We start from the raw sequence: 23150 nt of genomic DNA, 5'->3' as shown, positions 1-23150 counted from the left end.
ATAAGGCGTAAAGCACACCTTCCTCTTCGCCGTAGAGGCCTTCCTTCACCTCACAAGGGTGTTAGGGGGCGCCTCTTCGGTTCATCATCTCTGCAGTCCGCCGCAGAGGAACCTCGCCGTCGTTCTCCGACTCTACCAGCTACATCCCTGGACCTCTCCGCAGATCGTTCGCGATCTCCTTTGGTGGAAGGTCGTCCTTACAAACGGCACGCCGACCTTCCACCCGCCAGAGCTGCTGACCTGCCGTCACTGTTCCTGGCTGCTGACGCGCTGTGGGCGCCAACACATCCTGTTGTAAAACGAGCAACGGTCCCTTCGTGGCATAAAGGGCTTTCGCACAAAATTGTGTATAAGTCCCTTACGCGCCAGGTCTCCCCTGCTCGCCAATGATCACCTGTGCGCAAGCGCTCGCCTTCAGATGTTCCTGTTATAGCGCGTCAGTGCTCACCTGCGCGCCAGCGCTCTCCTGATCGCCAGCGCGCTACTACGCGCCCTCATCCTGCTGTGCACCATGCGAGCCCTCATTCTCCTACGCGCCAGTGCTCTCAAGCGCGCCCGCGCGCGCCTAACGTTATTGCTCTCACGGGCTCTTCGGCTAGATCCTGCGCGCCCGCGCGCGCGAACAATAGCCTTCGCACGTGCGAGCGCTCATCCAGCCTTCTGCGCGCCCTCTGCCATCTCCAGCCAGCGCCCCTGCGCGCCATCGCTCGCCCGCACGCCATCGCACGCCCTTGCCTGCGCGCCATCGCTCGCCCACGCGCCATCGCTCGCCCACGCGCCCTCGCCATTGCCCTAGCCATTCCCCTCACGCGCCCCTGGGAAAATCCCATCGCGCGATCCCACGCGTGAGGCTGCAGGACAACACGCGGGCAGGTCATCATCGTCGCGTTCCCCCCCCCCCCCCCTCCCTCGCAAGCGCAGGACAGCGTGCTCGCCGGAGGGAGGGAGGATTCTGGATAGGTCCAGGGACCTTTCTCCTTCTTTTAAGGCAAACCCTCCTTTGGTAACTCCTCCTAGGGATCGAATGATCCCCTTCCCTCCAGAGGGAGTTTCTGACAGCGCAGCTGTCAGTCAGCAGCCTTGGTTTGGGTCCCTGGGCAGAGCGGTTATACAGGCTTTTAAGCCTGTTCTCTCTGAGCTGGGCCACAAATCATAGGCAGCTTCTACTCCCCTGAAGAGGAAGAGAGGAGTATCTGACGTGGTAACTTCTCTAAGGGCGAAGCTGACTTCTCGGAAGTCTTTGAGGAAGGCCTCCTCACCTCCTCAGACTTTCACTCCTTCCCCTTTGGACGAAGATTTCCCGTCCTCAGGGGAGTCACGCGAGGTGAGTCCCCATCGCACCAATGAGGGAAACCCCACCTCGCGCCAGGAAGTCTTCTCGGGTAGGGGTGGAGAAGAGCCTCCCACCATCACTGTTGGAGTCCTGCATCCCTCCCAGGAGGGAGTTGAAGGACTCTAAGACTTTGCCTAAATCATCCTCAAGGATTAGACCGGAGCCAGCCAAGCCCTCAGAGAACGTCCACGAGTCCCCCCAAGCAGAGTCTTTGGGGACAGGAGACTTCACTGCTAGCCCTTCAGGAGGGGAGCTGCAGGAATCAGAGCATGCGTTCTGGCAGGTTCTGACCCTTATGAGGAATCTCAGTGGGTTTGCGGATCCAGAGATTCCCCCTCGTGAGGGCAAGGACACGGTCTTGGACCGAGTCATTGGTACTCAAAAACCCTCAAAGGCCAGCGTGGCTTTGCCCTGGTCTCAATGGGTTAAGAGTGCCAGAGACATGGTCGAAGGTCAGCTCTCCGAGCTTGCCTCCTCCACCCGATCCAGCGCCGGCAACAAACTCCTCCTGCCTCCTCGTGTCCATCAGAGGAGGTACTTTGACATCATGGAGGAGACTTGTTAAGCTCTTCCACACCACTCTTTGGAAGAGCTTACCAGGGGAGTCCCTCTAGAGAGACTCTCCAACCGGCAAGTCTTGTTCTCGGCAACGGAGATCCTTAGCCAGGAGAAGGTGGCGAAGTGTGCCATGCAGGCAACTTCGTGGCTGGATATCTGGCTAGGGTCTCTGGGCATCCTGTTACGATCTGAGACTTGTCCAAAGAGAGTACCAGGAACGCCATGGAGACCTTTTTACTCTCAGGTACTCGTACAATCGAGTTTCTAGCCCACCAAGTCTCGAACTTGTGGGCTGATACCATCTTGAAACGTCGAGATGCGGTGTCTGAGAGATTCCACCAAAAGGTCCCCAGTACCGAGATCTGCAGGCTCAGACATTCTTCCATCATGGGGAAGAACTTGTTCGAGCCTTAGGACGTGGAGCAGGCGGCTGAGAGATGGAGGAAGTCCAACCAGGACTCTCTCCTACATAGAGCTTTAACATCAAAGCCCTATAAACCTCCAGCAACCCAGCAATCACGTCCTACCAAGACCACGAAACCGGCAGCTACAGCGAAGACAACGGTGTCTGAGCCCTTTCCTGTCAAGGACAAGAAAGGCAAAATGTCCTCCAGGGGAGGAAAGAATCCTAGAGGGAGCGGCCGAGGCTGCAAACACTAGGATTGGCAGTCCCCCTGCATGTCCACCAGTGGGAGGATGCCTACAAATTTGCGCAAACAGGTGGCAGCAACTCGGGGCCAATTCCTGGACGATTTCTGTAATCAGTCAAGGATATCGCGTCCCGTTCACAACATCTCTACCTCCCCTGACAGCGAATCCAGTGTCGTTGAGCTCCCTTGCCACGGGATCGGCAAGGGGGCAAGCCCTTCGGGCAGAAGTCGAGACCATGTTGAAGAAGGGCACTCTCCAAGAGGTCGTCGACGGGTCCCCAGGCTTCTTCAGTCAACTTTTTCTTGTCAAGAAGGCGTTTGCAGGCTGGAGACCAGTCATCGACCTCTCAGCTCTGAACAGGTTTGTCAAGCAGACCCCGTTCAGCATGGAGACTGCAGACACGGTCAGACTTGCAGTGAGACCGCAAAACTTCATGTGTACACTGGACCTGAAGGACGCGTACTTCCAGATCCCAGTCCATCCGTCTTCAAGGAAGTACTTAAGATTCAGCCTAGACAATGTGTACCAGTTTTCACCAGTGGGTTCACCCTAATATCGTCGTAGGCACACAGGATCGGCATCCGTCTCCTCCGTTATCTGGACGACTGGCTGATCCTAGCAGACTCGGAGTCAGCCCTTCTTCGACACCAAGACAAACTTCTGAGACTTTGCCAAGATCTGGGGATCATGGTAAATCTCGAAAAGTCTTCTCTGCTTCCCACTCAAAGACCGGTATATCTAGGTATGATCATAGACTCCAATCTCCACAAAGCCATCCCATCAGACGACAGGATAGCAAGGCTGAGGAGGGTCGCGAGTCCTTTCCTCAGACGAGAAGAACTTCCAGCCCAATCGTGGTTACGTCTCCTCGGTCACCTCTCATCCTTGGCCCGTCTAGTTCCCAACGGTCGCCTCAGAATGAGATCTCTACAATGGCGACTCAAGTCCCGGTAGAATCAGGGTCATGTTTCCCCAGACGTCATGATCCCTATGGGTCCTGCAGAACAGACGGACCTTCAGTGGTGGGTGACAGACGAGAACCTATGAAGGGGAGTGGATCTTCTCGTCCTCCCCCCGGTTTTGATGCTGTTTTCGGACGCCTCAAAGAAAGGGTGGGGGTCCCACGTTCTACATCACAGGACCTCAGGCCTGTGGTCAGAATCAGAAAAGTGCCTCCATATAAATCTGCTAGAAATGAAGGCCGTATTCCTGACCCTTCAACAGTTCCAACAATACCTGGCGGGTCACTCTGTGGTGGTGATGAGTGACAACACGATAGTAGTGGCTTACATCAACCATCAAGGAAGTACCTTTTCAAAGCAGCTATCCCATCTCGCAGTAGAGATACTGAGATGGACCGAAGTCCACTCGATTTCACTATCGGCTCGCTTCATTCTAGGCAAGAGGAATGTGCTCGCTGACAGTCTGAGCCGAGCGTCTCAGATAGTGAGTTCCGAGTGATCTTTGGATCATCTAGTAGCCAACAAAGTCCTGACTTTGTGGGGTTTCCCGACTGTGGATCTGTTCGCTACAGCGCTGAACTTCAAGCTCCCGCTGTACTGCTCCCCAGTCCTGGATCCAAAGGCACTCTGGCAAGATGCCTTCCAACAACGATGGGACAACATCGACGTGTACGCCTTTCCCCCGTTCTGTCTGATGAGGAGGGTGCTCAACAAGACCAGAATATTAGTCAATCTCTCGATGACCCTTGTAGCTCCGCTATGGCATCACGCGGAATGGTTTCCAGACCTTCTGCAACTCCTAACGGAACTTCCGAGAGAACTCCCTCCACGACATGAGCAACTCAAACAACCACACGCCAACATCTTTCACAAAGCCATAGCTTCGCTACGACTTCACGCCTGGAGACTATCCAGCATCTCCTCACTGAGAGAGGATTTTCGCAACAGGTTGTGAACAGGATGTCTGGACACCTGCGAAGGTCATCCGCAGGGGTCTACCCGGCAAAGTCGCAAGTTTTCTGTGGTTGGTGTCATGGGAGGGGTATCTCTCCACTTGATGCCACTATTCCAGCAATAACGGAGTTCGTGTATTTGCGGGAATACAGTAATGCCCTTTTCAGTCTCGGCAGTGAAAGGCTATCGCTCAGCCTTAAGTCTAGCCTTCAGGCTCAAAGGAGTGGACATTTCTTCCTCGCTGGAACTTTCCCTACTCATACGAAGTTATGAACTTACCTGCCCTCAGTCGGAAGTGAGACTTCCTCCATGGAACGTGGTTCGAGTTCTCAGGTCTCTTAACCTGTTAACTGTCCCTCTCCTTGACCGTTTTCGCTTTGTGAGCGTCACCCCCTATCCACCGGATTGGCGCTTAAGCTAAGACCATGCGGTCTCATCTTCTTGATGCATTTTTTTTTTTATTGTTCATTTCTTATGAACTTGTTTACTTTTTTTTTATTATTTTTTTGTATCTTTTCTTATTTCTTTTTTTTTTTTTATAAATATACTCATTTAGTTATTGTTGAAATAATGAAGAAATTAGGTAAAAAAAAAAATGCACGATTTCTTATATTTTTGTATTATTCATTTCTTATGAACTTGTTTACTTTTCTTTTATGATTTTTTGTATTTATTTTCTTTATTTTTTTTGGCATAAATATACACATTCAGTCATTGTTGAAATAATGAACAAATTACGTAGAAAATATCTGAGGAAATAAAGAAAATTGCAAATAAACATTTTTATTTTAATCATTAACAAAACATATTTATTATTTTGTATTCCTATTCTATCTATATACCATGTCACTTTCCCCCAATTATGGGAGGTAGCCGACATCAAGGAAGAGAAAAGAAAAAAAAAACACAAAGGGGGACATTCATCTCTTTGCTCCTCTCATATTCCAGTTCTATTTATTCCTGTGTGTGCCATTCTTTGAAACATGGTGCTGCACACAAACCAACATCACATTCTTTCCTCAATCATAAATCGTATTTCCTCCTCTGATAGCGTAATTTTTTTTATGAGCGCTCATCGTGAAGGGTAGCGGGGAGATGAGAAAAATATAGGAGACCCGTCTCAGCCGAAAGCCAAATGCGTACTGAAGAAACAGTTCTACTAAACGTTGTATCAAGTGAACGCAGTTGCCAATGATTACCAGATTTGGCGAGGGTGTTGCCAGACGATGTTCCTTTCGTTTTCTATACGTATGAGCGTGATATGCCGTCGAAGACACCTTGAAAATATCTTCTAAAGTGGTGGACGTCATATGCCGTCAAGCGCGGTTGCGCAAAGAAAATGGAGGACGGCATGTGACGTCGGAGATGGTTAACAGGTTAAGAGATCTCCCTACAAACCATTACGCCAGGCTTCAAATCACCACCTAACTTGGAAGACGGTGTTCCTACTAGCTTTGGCCTTGGCCAAGCGAGTCAGTGAACTTCATGGTCTCTCTTATGACATCGGCCATTCAAGGGGATGGGGGGAGGTAACGTTCAGATTTGTCCCTGAGTTTGTTGCTAAGACTCAGAATCCAGGAGTGCCGGACCCTCGGTTCGACTCTTTCCAGATTTTGAGTCTTCGTTCTGTAACAGATGACCTAGACCATCTCCTAGTGTGTCCAGTAAGGAGTCTGAGGCTATATCTCAAAAGAATGGCTGCAGTTCGTCCTCAAGAGCAGGCATTGTTTGTGTGCACTGGGAGAACAAAGAGGAGGGTTACCAAGAATACCATCTCGGCATGGATTCGCACGGTGATCCATCTGTCCCTGAATCCTGACCCTCCTCCGTCACGTCGCCCTAGAGCACATGATGTCAGGGGCGTAGCTACGTCCCTGGCCTTCAAGAAGAATTTTTCAGTGACGCGGGGGTGTGGAAGCGTCAGACGACCTTCACAGCCCACTAGTTGCAAGACGTGACCCACAGGAGGCTCGATACATTCTCTATCGGTCCTGTGGTGGCTGCACAACAGCTGGTTTAAAACCGTAGGCTCCTTAATGGACAAGTAGCAGAAGGTTGAGGGCATTGTTACCCGGTCTTGGTCTGCATGAATGAAAAGTTTTGTCTGCCCCTTATTCTTTTCTTCATCCTCCCCTCTCTTGGGGAAAGCAGCATCCTGGGTTCTCTGCACAGCTGACCTCAAACCAGTGTAGGTAAACCATGTTTCCGTGTGTTCCTAGTATTAAGCTAATACTGTCATGTCCCCATACCCTGACGAGGTGGTATTGGGAGAGTCCTAGCCTAAAGTTTCCATCTAAAGGACTACAGGTCAACTTCCTAGGACGAGTCACACTTTATACCTTCACACACAGCTTACGTAGGCCGCAGCCCTTGCACAGCAAGGGTCTAGCGAAGTGCAGGGACGCCTTATTGTTGATTGCTGACACACTCAGATACTGAGTCCTCGGGCAAAGCCAAAAGCCAGTACTGGCTGGGACTTACCACCCTTCCTAAGGGGTGAGTCACCCATATTAAATAGCGTGGTTTGTATTTCAGTTACGGATAAATGACAAATTCGTAGGTAATTTGTATTTTTCAATATTAAACTTAGCCGGTGATCATATAAGCTGTCAGCTCTGCTGCCCGACAGAAAAACCTAAGGACAAAATACGCCAGCGATCGCTATACAGGTGGGGGTGTACATCAACAGCGCCATCTGTCGAGCAGGTACTCAAGCACTCCATGTAAACACAGAACCAATTTTCTCTCTGTCGTGCCACCGGCAAGACCTACTAAATACGCTGTTGCTTACTGGATTGATTTTCACAGATTTTGGTGAAGTACTCATTTCTAGTTACTGTATTAGCTTTCGCTTTGCAGAGGTTATCTTCAATACTTCCTTGCATTCTTTGATTGAATTTTGGATTATTTGTTGACGACTTGGATAGATTTTGAATTCCCCTTTGACTAATTCAAGATGGCTGACCCTTCTCAAGTCCCTAAATACAGAAAGTGTAGTGCTAGGGACTGCTCAAGGCGTCTTCCGAAGGCCTCTATCAATCCGCACACCATTTGTTCCAATTGTCGGGGTAAAATCTGTCAATTGGAAGATCGATGTGAGGAATGCGTTGGGCTTTCGGAATTCGATTTTCTCGAATTCCTGAAATATTCACGTAGGCTAGAGAGAGATAGAGTCAGGAGAAGTTCATCTCGCTCCGTTGATTTTTCCTCTCCCCATGCCCCACGACCTATTCCTTCCCCTGTAGTGGTTGCTCCTGATCCCCCTTCTAGCACTTAACAACAACCTTCGATGGCGGATATGATGCGTGCCATCCAGGCTCTGGGTGAGAGAGTCGAGTCATTGGCGAGTGACCGTAATCAACTCATGGCAGACGTCAAGGAGTTGAAGGGTAAGAGTGCAGTGGGTAGTGACAAAGTGAGTGGAAGTGTTGTGGAAAGTGTTAGTGTTGCGCTTGAGGGTGCGTCTGTTCGTTCCTGTCGTCCTCCCAGTCCGGGACCTCTTGCAAGCTCCCAAGCCCAGGGGAGAAGCAATGTCGTACGACCAAAGGGTTCGACAGGCTTTAATCAGCGGACAGACGTTCCCTCCGTGGTTTCGGACGTATCTTACCAAGATCGCCCCACCCACAAGAAGACGAGAGAGCCCATTTATTCCTCGTCTGCGGAAGATGTTTCTCGGAAGAAACAATGGACCAAGGTCTCACGACCTCTCAAACGCAAGGTCCCTTCCGCGCAAGTCCAACGGCCCAGTTGTAGCCACTGGGTCAGTTCGGACTCGCTGCAGTCTTCCGATGACTGCACACCTCCTAAGAGAGGCAAAGCGGTACCGCAACAGGCAGTAACACCGTCTGTTGCCGCACCTGCTACTGTAGACCCTAAGTGGGCTTTGCTGCAGACCATGCAGACACAGTTGTCATCTTTAATGCAGGACTTTCGTGCGGAGAAGGTTGACGCTGCACCCGTTAGCCTACAACCAACCACGGTTGTGCGTCCAGTTGACGCTGAGGCTACCTTCTCCCGCACTCCAGCTGTGAGAGTCCCGCCACCCATGCGCACTGTACCCTGCCAGCCGCATGTTGACGTTCGCCGACGCACGGAACCCTCCGTTGACGTTCGCGAGTTACAACAACAACAACCTAAGTTGTTTTGTTTTGACGCGGTGCGTCAACCTCCGCAACCCACTGTGGTTACCCCTACTCGCCCACAGCAGACTAGACAGTCGGGAGTAGACGCTTTGCGCCCCCGCGCAGCTATGGTTGTTGCCAGCTCACAGACTGACCAACAGTTCCATGACGTTGCGTCCAGTGCAGTCACGTATGCACCCGTGCTGCCGGACTCAGCTGACCAGCCAATGCCTACTCCTTTGCCGCTTCCTCCTCAGCATTCAGACGATGGACTCTCTGATGATGACGACGCTGCACACCTTGACGACCCGCACACGGACATCGACGAACCCAAGACCACGCCTCCCTCCTTGGACTTTAGGAAAGTACTTGCACTGTTCAAGGATATGTATCCCGATCAGTTTGTTTCTGCGGCCCCACGCTCACCTCCATCTGAGTTCGCTTTAGGCACGCAGTCATCCGCGCCTGCCTTTACGAAGCTCGTCCTCGCCCGCTCGTCCAAGAGAGCTTTAAGGGTGTTGGGAGATTGGATGCAGTCCAAAAAACACCTGAGGAAGACAGCATTCTTGTTTCCCCCTGCGAAACTCGCTTCCAGATCGAGCGTCTGGTATGCCACGGGAGAAGTTCTCGGCTTGGGAGTTCCTGCCTCTGCCCAGGGCGACTTCTCAAGTCTAGTAGACTCTCCCCGCAGGCTGGCCATGAGACGTTCCAAGATTTGTTGGACTCCTTCAGATTTAGATCATCTGATGAAAGGAGTGTTCAGAGCGTTCGAAGTGTTTAACTTTTTGGATTGGTGTTTGGGAGCGTTGAGCAGGAAGACCTCCCCTTCTGACAAGGAAACTTCCATGCTCATTAAGTCCTGCATGGACAAGGCCATACGGGACGGTTCCAGTGAGCTTGCGGCTTCGTTCGTTTCCGGGGTCCTCAAGAAACGAGAAAACCTTTGCTCCTTCTTGTCAGCTGGAGTAACACAATGTCAGAGGTCGGAGCTTATGTTTGCTCCTCTCTCGAAGTGCCTTTTCCCAGAGGAGTTGATCAAGGAGATTGCTGCCTCCTTGATTCAAAAAGACACGCATGACCTAGTTGCGTCATCTGCACGCAAAGCCACCCCTTTGCCTTCCGTGTCTAGACCCAGGATGGATACTCCAGCGTCAAGATTTATTCCGCCCTTTCGTGGCAGAGCCTCCAGCAGAGGAGGTGCTCGTGCCGAAGGGAAACGTGGGAGCAAGAAGAAAGGTACCAAGTCCTTTAGAGGCAGAGTCTGACTGCCACCTTCTTCAGACAGCAGTGGGAGCCAGACTCAAGAACTACTGGCAGTCCTGGGAGAACAGGGGCGCAGATGCACAATCTGTGAAGTTGCTCAGAGAAGGGTACAAGATCCCATTCTTGCGCAAGCCCCCTCTAGCAACGACTCCCATCGACCTCTCTCCCAGGTACAGAGAGGAGGACAAGAGACTAGCTTTGAAGCAAGAGGTGTCTCTCTTACTAGAAAAGGGAGCGGTAGTCAAAGTCCGGGACCATCAATCCCCGGGCTTCTACAACCGTCTCTTCTTAGTGGTAAAGAAGACAGGAGGTTGGAGACCGGTGCTAGACGTCAGTGCTCTGAATGTCTTTGTCACCAAGCAGACGTTCGCCATGGAGACGACAAAGTCTGTTCTAGCAGCGGTCAGGAAGGAAGACTGGATGGTCTCTTTAGACCTCAAGGACGCTTACTTTCACGTCCCCATCCACCCAGATTCCCAACCTTTTCTAAGGTTCGTTTACGGGAAGGTTGTCTACCAATTTCAAGCCCTGTGCTTTGGCCTAAGCAGGGCGCCTCTTGTCTTTACGAAACTGATGAGGAATATTGCCAAATTCCTGCATTTAGCAGACATCAGAGCCTCCCTCTATTTGGACGACTGGCTTTTAAGAGCTTCGTCCAGTCGTCGCTGTCTGGAGAATCTAAAGTGGACTCTAGATCTGACCAAGGAATTGGGTCTCCTGGTCAATATGGAAAAGTCCCAACTGGTCCCATCCCAAACTATAGTGTACCTAGGGATGGAGATTCACAGTCAAGCTTTTCGGGCTTTTCCGTCGGCCCCCAGAATAAGTCAAGCCCAAGGATGCATCCAGAACATGCTAATGAAAGACCGATGTTCAGTCAGACAGTGGATGAGTCTGATAGGGACGCTTTCATCACTGGACCAGTTCATTGCGTTAGGGAGACTGCACCTCCGTCCCCTTCAATTTCACCTGGCTGTTCACTGGAGTAAGGACAAGACGCTAGAAGCGGTCTCGATCCCTATTTCCGAGAAGATGAAGTCATCACTGACCTGGTGGAAGGACAACATCAACCTCAGAGAGGGTCTGCCCCTGACTGCTCAGACCCCCAACCACGTTCTCTTCTCGGACGCATCGGACACGGGCTGGGGTGCGACATTAGACGGTCGGGAATGCTCGGGCACCTGGAACTCGGAGCAAAGAGCGTTACATATCAACTGCAAGGAGCTACTGGCAGTTCATCTGGCCTTGAAAAGCTTCAAGTCCCTCCTTCTAGGCAAGGTGGTGGAGGTGAACTCCGACAACACCACGGCCTTGGCGTACATCTCCAAGCAAGGAGGGACCCATTCTATGAAGTTGTACGAGATTGCAAGGGACCTCCTCACCTGGTCAAGAGATCTAAACCTGTCTCTAGTAACGAGGTTCATTCAAGGCAACATGAATGTCATGGCGGACCGCCTCAGTCGGAAGGGTCAAATCATCCCAACAGAATGGACCCTTCACAAGAATGTATGCAAGAGACTTTGGGCCACATGGGGCCAACCTACCATAGATCTCTTTGCAACCTCAATGACCAAGAGGCTCCCAAATTATTGCTCGCCAATCCCAGACCCAGCAGCAGTTCATATAGATGCTTTTCTACTGGATTGGTCCCATCTAGACCTTTATCTGTTATTTTGCGCAAGTTAGCAAGAAGAGGAGCTTTTAGCACTAGTTGGAGAATTGGTAATGTTACTCCTCTATGTAAATGTGTTTGTGGTAGCTCAAGTCCCACTGATTACCGCCCAATTTCCATAACTCCCATATTATCTAAAGTTTTTGAACGTCTTCTGGCAAAACGTCTTAATAGGTTTGCTGAAGGTAATCATCTACTCCCTAGTTTGCAATTTGGTTTTCGTAAAGGCTTTGGAGCATGTGATGCCCTTCTTACAATCTCCAATGCTGTACAGAAATCCCTTGATTGTGGTCAGGAAGTTCGTATGATTGGCCTTGATTTTAGTGCTGCCTTTGACCGTGTTAATCATGAGGCCCTTGTTTTCAAACTGAAACAGTTGGGAGTGGGTGGGTCGTTTCTTAGCATTATTATTGATTTTTTAAGTAATAGATCTCAAAGAGTTGTTGTTGATGGGCACCATAGTGATTATAGGAATGTGATATCCGGTGTTCCACAGGGTAGTGTTCTTGGCCCATTACTTTTCATACTATATACACATGACATGTGGTTTGGCCTAGAAAACAAGCTTGTTGCATATGCAGATGATGCTACTCTCTTTGCATCAATTCCATCCCCTGAATGTAGATCTAGGGTTGGTGAATCCCTTAATAGAGATTTAGCTAGAATTAGTGCATGGTGCAAATTATGGGGTATGAAGTTGAATCCTAACAAAACTCAAAGTATGATTGTAAGTAGGTCAAGGACGGTGGCTCCTCAACATCCGGATCTCAGTATTGATAATGTTTCTTTAAATATGTATGACTCTTTCAAAATTTTAGGTGTGATTCTCGACAGTAAATTTACTTTTGAGAAACATATAAGGTCTGTGTCTTCTTCAATTGCACAAAAAATAGGCTTATTGAGAAAGTCTTTCAAGATTTTCGGTGATCAATCTATTCTGAAGAAGTGTTTTAATTCTTTCATTCTACCTTGTTTTGAGTATTGTTCTCCTGTCTGGTCTTCAGCTGCTGATTCTCATCTTAATTTGTTGGACAGAAACTTACGGTCTATTAAATTTCTTATTCCTGATCTAGATATTAATCTCTGGCAACGTCGTTCAATTAGTTCATTATGCATGTTGCATAAGATTTTTCATAACTCTGACCATCCTTTACATTCAGATCTCCCTGGACAATTCTATCCTGTTCGTAATACTAGGCAGGCAGTTAATTCTAATAGCCAGGCCTTCTCCATCACGAGGCTCAATACTACGCAGTACTCTAGAAGTTTTATTCCAGCTGTTACCAAGTTGTGGAATGATCTTCCTAATCGGGTGGTTGAATCAGTAGAACTTCAAAAGTTCAAAGTTGGAGCAAATGCTTTTTTGTTGACCAGGCGGACATGAGTTTTTTATAGTTTATTTATGACATACAGTATTTGTTTTTGATGTTGTTAATAGTTTATATATGATATGTCTGTTTTGACGTTGTTGCTGTTTTTGGAATGATTTATTGTTAATTTGTTCTCTTCATTTATTTATTTCCTTATTTCCTTTCCTCACTGGGCTATTTTTCCCTGTTGGAGCCCCTGGGCTTATAGCATCTTGCTTTTCCAACTAGGGTTGTAGCTTGGATAGTAATAATAATAATAATAATATGCATTCCCCCCGTTCAAGATTGTCAACAAGGTACTGCAGAAGTTCGCCTCTCACGAAGGGACAAGGTTGACGTTGGTTGCTCCCCTCTGGCCCGCGAGAGAATGGTTCACCGAGGTACTGCAATGGCTGGTGGACGTTCCCAGAAATCTTCCGCTAAGAGTGGACCTTCTACGTCAGCCACACGTAAAGAAGGTACACCCAAGCCTCCACGCTCTTCGTCTGACTGCCTTCAGACTATCGAAAGACTCTCGAGAGCTAGAGGTTTTTCGAAGGAGGCAGCCAGGGCGATTGCTAGAGCAAGGAGGACATCCACTCTTAGAGTCTACCAGTCGAAGTGGGAAGTCTTCCGAAGCTGGTGCAAGTCGGTATCAGTATCCTCAACCAGTACCTCTGTAACTGAAATAGCTGACTTCCTTTTATACCTGAGGAAGGAAAGATCTCTTTCAGCTCCCACGATCAAGGGTTACAGAAGCATGTTGGCAGCAGTCTTCCGTCACAGAGGCTTAGATCTTTCCAACAACAAAGATCTACAGGACCTCCTTAAGTCTTTTGAGATCTCGAAGGAGCGTCGTTTGGCCACACCAGGTTGGAATTTAGACGTGGTACTAAGATTCCTTATGTCAGAAAGGTTCGAGCCACTACAATCAGCCTCCTTTAAAGATCTCACTTTAAAGACTCTTTTCCTCGTCTGCTTAGCTACAGCTAAAAGAGTCAGTGAGATACACGCCTTCAGCAGGAACATCGGATTTTCATCTGAAACGGCTACATGTTCTTTGCAGCTTGGTTTTCTAGCCAAAAACGAACTACCTTCTCGTCCTTGGCCGAAATCGTTCGATATTCCAAGCCTTTCTAATTTGGTTGGAAATGAACTAGAAAGAGTCTTGTGCCCTGTTAGAGCTCTTAAGTTCTATTTGAAACGAACTAAACCTTTACGAGGACAGTCAGAAGCTTTATGGTGTGCTATTAAGAAACCTTCTTTACCTATGTCGAAGAATGCAGTTTCCTATTATATTAGACTGTTGATACGAGAAGCTCATTCCCATCTGAATGAGGAAGACCATGCTTTGCTGAAGGTAAGGACACATGAAGTTAGAGCTGTCGCAACTTCAGTGGCCTTCAAACAAAACAGATCTCTGCAGAGTATAATGGACGCAACCTATTGGAGAAGCAAGTCAGTGTTCGCGTCTTTTTATCTTAAAGATGTCCAGTCTCTTTACGAGAACTGCTACACCCTGGGACCATTCGTAGCAGCGAGTGCAGTAGTGGGTGAGGGCTCAACCACTACATTCCCCTAATTCCATAACCTTTTTTAATCTTTCTCTTGAAATGTTTTTTATTGTTGTTTTTGGGTTGTCCGGAAGGCTAAGAAGCCTTTCGCATCCTGGTTGATTTGGCGGGTGGTCAAATTCTTTTCTTGAGAAGCGCCTAGATTAGAGGTTTTGATGAGGTCCTTTAGTATGGGTTGCAACCCTTGATACTTCAGCTCCTAGGAGTCGCTCAGCATCCTATGAGGATCGCGAGGCTCAGTAAGGAAGACGTACTTAAAAAGGCAGAGCAATTGTTCAAGTCGACTTCCTTACCAGGTACTTATTTATTTTATGTTTGTTATTTTGAATAACTGCTAAAATGAAATACAAAATACTTAGCTCTTAATAATGTAAACATGTAATGCTGGTCTCTACCCACCCCCCTGGGTGTGAATCAGCTTATATGATCACCGGCTAAGTTTAATATTGAAAAATGTTATTTTTATTAATAAAATAAATTTTTGAATATACTTACCCGGTGATCATATATTAAAGGACCCTCCCTTCCTCCCCAATAGAGACCCAGTGGACCGAGGAGAAAATTGGTTCTGTGTTTACATGGAGTGCTTGAGTACCTGCTCGACAGATGGCGCTGTTGATGTACACCCCCACCTGTATAGCGATCGCTGGCGTATTTTGTCCTTAGGTTTTTCTGTCGGGCAGCAGAGCTGACAGCTTATATGATCACCGGGTAAGTATATTCAAAAATTTATTTTATTAATAAAAATAAAATTTTTCCTAACTGTACAAACCTTAGCTATTTAATCAAACTTGCCCGCCAGCCCTATCCCCCATGAAGTTCTACATCTAAGCAAAGTGAGCTCAAGCACAGGTGTGTGTGAGGGGGAGGGGTAGCAAGCTACCCTCCCTACCCCCCGCTAACCAGCGGTGGGGTAGTAAACCCTCGTTAGAATTCTAATGACTCGTCATTTCAGCTACGCCGAAAGTAATTACCCATATTAAATAGCTAAGGTTTGTATAGTTAGGAAAAATACAAATTACCTACGAATTTGTTATTTCCTTGCATGGTGAGGCTGCTACTACTTACACAATCGCTGCTGAAATAGGCGTCAATGAAACTTTCGATAAGATTATTTACGAAGGTGAATATAAGCCCGAACAAGTTTTTAATATTGACGTGACAGGCTTGTTTTGGAAAAGAATGCCGGTGCAAACTTTTCTGTTTAAGGTAGAAGCAAAACCCTCTGGCTTTAAAGCATACAAGGATCATGTGACCCTTGTGGTGTGTGGCAATGCTGCAGGACTTATGTTAAAGTAAGGGCTTATTCACAAGCTTAACAACCCCAAGGTCTTTAAAAAAGAAAAATATGAAACATTAGATGCACATTCCAAAGGCCTGGATAACGAAGATGCTGACCTCCGACTGGTTTCACCAGTGTTTTATCCTGTAAGTCTAGGTGTATCTATTAGAGAAGGGCTTTCCATTCAAAATCCTTCTCCTTATGGATAACGCTGGTGGTCACGCTACTGATCTGTAATATAAGAGGTTCAGATTGAGTTCATGCCGACTAATACAATGTCATTTATTCAGCCTATGGATCAGGGGTTATCAGAGCGTTCAAGTCCTTATACATGAGGAATGCCCTGGCAAACCTGGTTTCTTCTGTGGATGCCACCTAAGGAGATGAAGATTTCATTTGAAAGCATACTGGCATCAGTACACAATTGCTACGTGCCTCCAAAATATTCAGAAGGCATTGCAAGAAATGAAGCAATCCACCATTAACATCAGGTGGAAGAAGTTGTGGCCGGAAGTTGTTTATGATGACAAAGGATTTAGACCTGCTGAAATCCAACACTCCATAGTACAGAGAGCTCTGCAGTTGGCTGCGATCATTGGAGGTGCGGGCTTTGATGACCACGGGAGACGTTGATAAATCGCAAAACTGCCACTCCCAGCCGCTAACCGGCGCAAACCTCAAAGACTTGACGAAGCCAGCAAGCGAGGAAGAAGTAGAAACGCAGCAAGAAACGGAAGTTGTTGACCAAACTGGCATGACTTTAAAACGGCTCGCCAAGTTCTGCAACCTGGCTAACAAGTTGCAAGAGGAGTCACAGGAATGGGGCTAAGATATGGTTCTTTCTGTACAATTCTGCAACATGGTTGACGAAGTCATGTTCCTTACAAGATGCTCTTTGAACAGAAAAATAAGCAATGGCAGCAACTGCCAATCACAATGTTTTTGCAGCCTTGCGAAAAAGAGCCAGTTTCCGCTGCTATTACTTTGGCTGCAGCTTGAGAAGAAGTGGAAGAAGTATCCCAGGAAATGGCAAATCCGTCTGAAGAGACATGAAATACAATCATTGGTTACACAGTAAAAGTCGTCATTACCTTCATCGTCATCATTTTTACCACGGAGCAAATTCATTACCATCATCATTCAAGTTTAACTTCAACTTTTTTCATGGTTAGTACAGTAACAATCTTCATTTTAAAAATCGTAGGTATTACTGTACTGTATTGTACGTGATACATGTAATACAGTACAGTAACGTGATAATGTATTATATATTATTGCTGTATGTACTGTATACTGTATTTCTTTTAATTAAACGCTTGCCAATCACGTCATACACTGTACTGTATAGCTGTGTGTACTTCGCTATACAGTACAGTAACCTCTACTGTATGGTAAATTTACCAATACAGTAGCTTACTACTGTTTTTAACCCTTGTTATATGGTACAGTAGTGTACTGTAAACTTTCCTATTGATTTCATATTGCTCAACAGTTGTCCCTGTTATTAACAGAGGAAAGGGTGGGTTGTTAACAGTAAAGGGACAGTTTAAAAACGTCCAAATACACATTGAATAATCAAATAAATATGGTGTACATACTTTACGGAAATTCAAGTTTTGGGGCCAATCTTAGAACCTATCTACCGCAATAAGTGAGGGGTCACTGAATAGGTACAGAGCGTGAGAGAATAAACATTATTGTACTGAAAGTATTTTTTTTTCGTTTATTTGTGACACAGACTTTATAGTGACATACTTCCCACCCATTTTTTTATATAGTACTCTTTTATCTAGTTTATCATGTTATTAAAAACTGAACATTTTATTTTTTTTCATGTCATACAATACTTGGAATCTGTGTGTTAAACCTTGTAAAAGGTATGAACATGTAGAAATCTTTATTTATTCTTACATGAATACAAACCTTAGTTCTTTACATTGGAGAGATGATTCAGTGCAAGCTGGTTTAGGCATAAAAACTTTAAAGTGAGGTATCAATGACCCTATGCTAGTTAGGTACAGAAGTAGATTGGCCAGGACACCAGCCACCCGTTGAAATACTACCGCTAGAGAGTTATAGGGTCTTTTGATTGGCCAGACATTACTACATTAGATCCTTCTCTCTGGTTACGGTTTATTTTCCCTTTGCCTACACACACACACACACACACACACACACACACACACACACACACACACACACACACACACACACACACACACACTGAATAGTCTGGCCTATTCTTTACATATTCTCCTCAGTCCTCATACATCTTTGACAACACAGATTACCAAACAATTCTTCTTCACTCAAGGGGTTCCTGCACTGTAATTGCTTAGTGGCCACTATCCTCTTGGTAAGGGTAGAAGAGACTTTTATAGCTGTGGTAAGCAGCTCTTTTAGGAGAAGGACACTCCAAAATCAAACCATTGTTTTCTAGTCTTGGGTAGTGCCATAGTCTCTATACCATGGTCTTCCACTGTCTTAGGTTGGAGTTCTCTTGCTTGAGGGTACACTTGAGCACACTATCTTATTTCTCTTCCTCTTGTTTTGTTTTAAGTTTTAATAGTTTATATAGGAGATATTTGTTTTAATGTTGTTACTCTTCTTAAAATATTTTTTTTCCTTTTTTCCTTTCCTCACTGGGCTATTTCCCCTGTTGGAGCCCCTGGGCTTATAGCATCCTGCTTTTCCAGCTAGGGTTGTAGCTTAGCAAATAATAATAATAATAATGATAATAATTGTGGGGGTTAGCTTGGCCTGCCCGCTCACTCACTCGCCCCGCAGCTGAGTTCACTTTTGATTTGGCTACGGTTGAGTGAAGACCTGCACATCTCTCTCTCTCTTGGGATTTTCCTTTGAATTGGCGATATTAACTTTATTTCCTTTTTTTCTTTTACCATCCAAGAATGCTCATCTTTGTGAGGATGAGCTCGAGGTACAGCTTTTTGTGAGGCTCTAGAGAGCTATTGCAAGTGTTAGTGTGCCAACGCATGCAACATGGGCTCATGCGCCACCATTCATGCTGCAGTTCTTCCCCAAGTCAATGCACTTCCCTCATTGGCACCAGTGCCACGTCCCACTTTCTTGTCACTTGCAGACATATCCAGGTATCAGAAGTAACTGGATACGAAGGTGGCTAAGGCTCACCACTCTAAGTCTGTAACAATGTGGGAACAATTGGAAATCGTCCTAGATAAGATTGGCAAGAGATATAGGAAGCCAGGGCAGGTTACGTCTCCTCCAGGAGACGCACTCCACCTGAGGATGAGCAGGAAATCACGATCTTTGATAGAGGTCTTGTTCATAGACAATTACAGACTGTCGCCCATCTTGACAGTTGACTCTGCCTCCACCTCTTTGCCACTGGAGCCCATCTTGACAGTTGACTCTGCCTCCACCTCTTTGCCACTGGAGCCCATCTTGACAGTTCACTCTGCCTCCACTTCTTTGCCACTGGAGCCCATCTTGACAGTTGACTCTGCCTCCACTTCTTTGCCACTGGAGCCCATCTTGACAGTTGACTCTGCCTCCACTTCTTTGCCACTGGAGCCCATCTTGACAGTTCGACTCTGCCTCCACCTCTTTGCCACTGGAGCCCATCTTGACAGTTGACTCTGCCTCCACTTCTTTGCCACTGGAGCCCATCTTGACAGTTGACTCTGCCTCCACTTCTTTGCCACTGGAGCCCATCCTGACAGTTGACTCTGCCTCCACTTCTTTGCCACTGGAACCCATCTTGACAGTTGACTCTGCCTCCACCTCTTTGCCACTGGAGCCCATCTTGACAGTTGACTCTGCCTCCACCTCTTTGCCACTGGAGCCCATCTTGACAGTTGACTCTGCCTCCACCTCTTAGCCACTGGAGCCAGTTGCTGCTCCTGTTGAACCTTCTCAGTCTTCATGGCTGCAGAAGCTCATTCGAAAGAGACTGATAGTATAGTATCCTAGCTTCCTTCACTAATAAGCCATGACATCAGAAAGACTTGAGTTCTCTCCCTAAGAACTTTACATCCATGATTGTGGAAGATTCAGTTCTTCAGAGGATAATTCAGGAGGCATTGGCTGCCTTGTCGACTCCCTCGGCCATGGATCCTCCTCCTAGGCCTCAGTCCCCTGCTAGGGTACACAATAACGACTCTGACTTAACTCAGCCCTAACTAGGTGTGAGCCATGAGTTGGATAAAGTTTTAGATTTGGACTCTGACGGTTCGGAATGGGTACTGCCAGCTCTGGCTAGCCCTAAAGCACCTGTCAGTGTGCAAGGGGAGTATGACTTCTTGCTGCTGGTCCTGTCCCCTATCTGGACAGTTAATGGACTCAGCCATCCCCCCCCCCCCCCTCTTGAGAGAGAAATGGTATTAGTTCTCCTCTGCCATGCCTACAACCCATTAAGCCAAGGCTAGAATTGCCTCAGTCTAAGGTTGTTGCTGAGAAATGGATAAAGGCGAGCCATAACTCTCTCCTCCATAGGACTGTTACTTCTCGTCTTTCCTCTTCGGCACTGGTTACATCGAAAATGTTCCCTGTGCAAAGGCAAGCGCACAAGATGTCGAAGGAGCCTTCTCGGCAGACCCCTGCCAAGGTTCCCTCTTCTAAACAGCCCTATTAGGGCAAGAAGACATGAGGAAAGGAAGGGAAAGCTGCAAAATGTGGACAGTGCCCCCACTATGGGGACATTCCTCCTGGTGAGGGAATACCTGAGGTGTAGGTGACAGAGATGGGAGTGATATGGAGCTGAACCCTGTACAATCAACGTCCTCCGAGCGGATTACATTGTCCCTTCCCGCAGCTCTCCCCCTCCCCTGATTTATGATACAGTGAGGTCATTGTCCTTTGAGAAGGGATCAGCTAAGGATATTACCTTTTGGGCAGAAGTCCAGACCATGTTAGAGAAGGTTCCTCTCCAAGAGGTCATCAACAGGTCCCCAGGCTTCTTATGTCGACTCTCTTATAGAAAGGGCATCTGGAGGTTGGAGACCAGTCATAGACCTCTCTTCCTTGAACAAGTTTATGCTAAAGACTCCGTTTAAGATGGAGACCGTAGCCACAGTCAGACAGGCTATCAGACCAAGGGACTTCATGATCACACTGGACTTGAAGGATGCATACTGAATTTTCAGATCACAATCCATCCATCATCAAGTAATAACCTAAAATTCAGTCTGCTCGAAAAGATATACCAATTTCAGGTGCTGTGTTTCGGCCTGTCGACAGCACCTCACGTGTTTACAAGTGTTTGCTCAGGTTTCAACCTGGGCCCATGCCAACGGCATTTGTTTCCATTACCAAGACGACTAGTGGATCCTAGGACACTCGGTAGAGGCCCTTCTCCTTTACCTTGACAGACTTCACAAGTTTTGCCTTAATCTGGGGCTTGTGGTAAATTTTGAGATGACCTCCCTGCAGCCTAAACAAGTCTGGTATATCTAGGTATGCAGGTAGACAGTCGGCAGAGCAGAATCGAAAGATTCAAGGAAATGGCTCATCCCTTTCTAATGCAAAGCTTGCTACAAGCTCACCAGTGGCAACACGATGTCCCTGGGGCGTTTAGTCCCTGGTGGCCTTTGCATTTGGTCACTTCAGTACCAACTGAAGACCCTATGTTATTAGAGCAGGGACTCTCCAGATTTGCATTTGCTTATTTTGAGTAGAGAAAAGACAAGTTGATGGATGCTCGATCCAAACCTTCTTAAAGGGGTAGATCTTTCCCCTCTCCTGGACTTGATGCTCTTCATGGATATATGAAAAATAAAGTGGGAGCTCACCTGCTACAGCACATGGCCTCCGGGCTGTGATCTTACTCCGATTTGTAATGCTACATTAACCTCCTAGAGTTGAAGGCAGCCTTCCTAGCTTTCAACACTTCTTTCAACCGCTTCTTTCAGGCCATTCCGTAGTGTTGGTGGGCAACAACACAATGGTAGTGGTGATCTAAACAAGTAAGGAGGTACTTTTCAGGGCTGCTGTGCCATCTAGCTATTGAGATCCTGCAATGACAGAAGATAAATTGATCTCCCTGTCATCCTGGTTCATTCTAGGCAAGGAGAACATTCTATCATACAATCTGAGCAGAAAGAATCGGATAGTTGGCATCAAATGGTCTTTACATCACCAGATAGCCAAGAAATTCCTGACTTTGTGGGTATTGCTGTAAGTAGACATTTTTGCGACGTCAACCCGAAGCTTCTGGTGTACTGTTCATTAGTATCAGACACACAGGCACCCTTCCAGGATGTTTTTTAACACCATAGGACAATCAACCCTTGTGTGCGCTCCCCCCATTCTGCCTGATAAAGAGACTCCTCAACAAGGTGAGATCATCACACAACCTATCCATGCTCTGATAGCTTCACTGTGGCAGCAAGCAGAGTGATACCCGGACCTTCTGCTGACAGCGGTCCCAAGGGAGCTTAACCCCTCGTAGGGATCTCAGTCATCAACATGCAAAGATCTTCCACAAAGCAGTGGCATCCTTATGAGTAAACGTCTGAAAGTTATCCAGCATCTCACTCAGAGAGGATTTTTGCACCCAGTGGCAGAACACATGTCTGGGTACTTCAGGAGGTCCTCCATCACCATATACTAGGGAAAAAGAGCAATCTGTTGTGGTTGGTGTGGTGGAAGGGGTGTCTCTCCACCCGGAGCCACTATACCCCTAATTGCTAAGTTTTTGTTATACAGTATCTCCTAGAGGAAAAACTCAGTCTCGGCAGTGAAAGTCTAACTCAGCCGTACGCCAAACTGTAAGGGGTTGATATTTCCATTTCGGTGGAATTATCCATGCTTATATGGAGTTTTGAGCTAGTCTGAGATGAATGTAAAGGAATGATTGGCCTTTTCATTCTTCATCTTCCCCTCTCTTGGTGCACAGCATCTGAAGACTGGGTAAGCTGGCCTCTTTCAGACTGCAGGTAAGCCCCATTTTTCTTTTAGTTGCCTGAATACGTTATTTATGTATGCTGAAACGTCCCCAACCTCATAGCGTTGGGTAGTTGGGTTTTGTCTGGGTCTCGGTGTATGTGAGTGTCAATCTACTGTGTATGCTTTCCTGGATGAAACCACATTAGAAGTTCCCACTCACTCACCATGGTTGCTGAGGCCCTCAACCCTCTGACATTGAGAGGTTAGTTGTTCATGAGGTTTCAGGATACAGTACTATTCTCATGGGATTTGTTATCCAGAGGCAAAGTTCTTCAACTAATTGAAAATGACGTCCACCCACCTTAATGTGAGTCTCCTACGTAAAGAGTGAAGCTTTGTATTTGAATAGGAACAAATGACAAATTTGGAAGTAATTTGTATTTTTCCTAACTACACAAACCAGAGTTCACACATACTTGTGCTGCCATCACCTCTCCCCCTCGAAGTCCTGCATGCAATCAAAAATGAGCTCAGCTGCGCGGTGAGTGGGCAGGCTGGGCTACCTCT

The 23150-nt window shown here is 47.1% G+C and overlaps 1 protein-coding gene across 1 annotated transcript in view; it reads left to right on the top strand.

Annotated features, from left to right (window-relative positions):
* Hs6st (heparan sulfate 6-O-sulfotransferase) overlaps window positions 1–23150 on the top strand; it is a 64949-nt gene that overhangs the window by 24594 nt on the left and 17205 nt on the right. The window lies entirely within an intron of this gene.

Source organism: Palaemon carinicauda, chromosome 5 (assembly GCF_036898095.1).
Source record: "Palaemon carinicauda isolate YSFRI2023 chromosome 5, ASM3689809v2, whole genome shotgun sequence".
NCBI lineage: Eukaryota > Metazoa > Arthropoda > Malacostraca > Decapoda > Palaemonidae > Palaemon > Palaemon carinicauda.
This window is presented reverse-complemented; position numbering and strand designations above follow the sequence as displayed.